Genomic DNA, 1591 nt, shown 5'->3' on the forward strand with positions numbered 1-1591 from the left:
TTTTGTGATGTTCTATTTTGAATCAATACATGTACAATGTACAAATTCTATCATATATTTACAACTTGTTTCTTTTGATAAGAAATAGAACAAATGTACATTGACAAAGTCCATCTACATCTACTTTTAAAAGCCGTGTTCTTGTTGGCATACAGTTGATACAGTATCAGATAGTGAAACAAGTGTTTTGATAACAGTTAATCTGATCCGTCCCATACCAAAAAAAAGCACTAAAAAGTTATACCTATAAAGCCTCAAAAAAGTTACAAAAAAGTCATAACTAAGTTAGCACAATTTGGAACCATCTCCCCAAGTATGGTTCCAAATTAGCATTAAAAAGTTATGACTATTTTGTAACTTTTTCCGTAAGTACAAAAAAGTCATAACTAGAGTGTAACTATGCACAATTTATTTTTTGCATAAAAATAAAACAAGTACAAAAAAGTTATCAAAAAATTACAGAAAAGTTATCATTTAGGTACAAAAAAGTTACAGAAAAGTTATCATTTAGGTACAGAAAAGTTATACATTATATAGTTACAGAAAAGTTATAGATGTAGGTACAGAAAAGTTATAGATGTAGGTACAGAAAAGTTATACATAAAGTTACAGAAAAGTTATCATTTAGGTACAGAAAAGTTATACATATAGTTACAGAAAAGTTATAGATATAGGTACAGAAAAGTTATACATATAGTTGCAGAAAAGTTATCTTTTAGGTACAGAAAAGTTATAGATATAGTTACAGAAAAGTTATACATATTTTTTAAATGGTAAATATAGTTATAGATAAAAAGTTATCTTTGTAGGTATAAAAGCTGCAGTTATTGGCACCAAGAACTTTCTATATTTTTTTTTTTACACTTATGCATAAATGAACAAGCATACACTTTATAATCATAATTTAACAAACGATATTAAAGAGTTACTACATATCAAGATTGATTTGCACCAATATCCTTCATTTGGATTTCATTAGCTACTATTAAATATACATATATACACCTATTTATCACATTACATAATCAACATAATTACTGCATTATCCGCTTAGCAAATAATTTAAATAAATAAATAAATAAATAAATAATAATAAATAAATAAATAAATAAATAATAAATAAATAAATAAATAAATAAATAAATGAGGTGTCAATAAATATACACCATTGCACTAATATCATTTCTTTCAACTTTTGTAGTTACTATTATCTGAAGTACATGTACATATTACTGGTGTTCCTTTCTACTTCATATCCAAGTTAACACATTAATAAATATATTGTTCATAATCAACAATAGTAGTAATACTTTTAAAATATGCAGGAAAAAAGCAAACAAAAACAACATCAAATACACCAAATGTCCACTAGCTGACATTTTGTTCTTAGTAAGGACATGGAATAACTTGTCATGGAGTTTTGTTACACATGGCCTTTTTTTTCATGGGAGGTGCGGGCACGAACACGGAAAAAGTTCATGTGGAAGAATGTCTCAACTAATTGTCCATGTTGGTCTTCTTACGCTCATGGAAGACCTCAGATCTTCGTTCTCATGGAGTACTTTATTGCGCCTTCGGTGTTCTTTCCTTT

This window comes from Crassostrea angulata, chromosome 1, assembly GCF_025612915.1.
Source record: "Crassostrea angulata isolate pt1a10 chromosome 1, ASM2561291v2, whole genome shotgun sequence".
Lineage (NCBI taxonomy): Eukaryota > Metazoa > Mollusca > Bivalvia > Ostreida > Ostreidae > Magallana > Magallana angulata.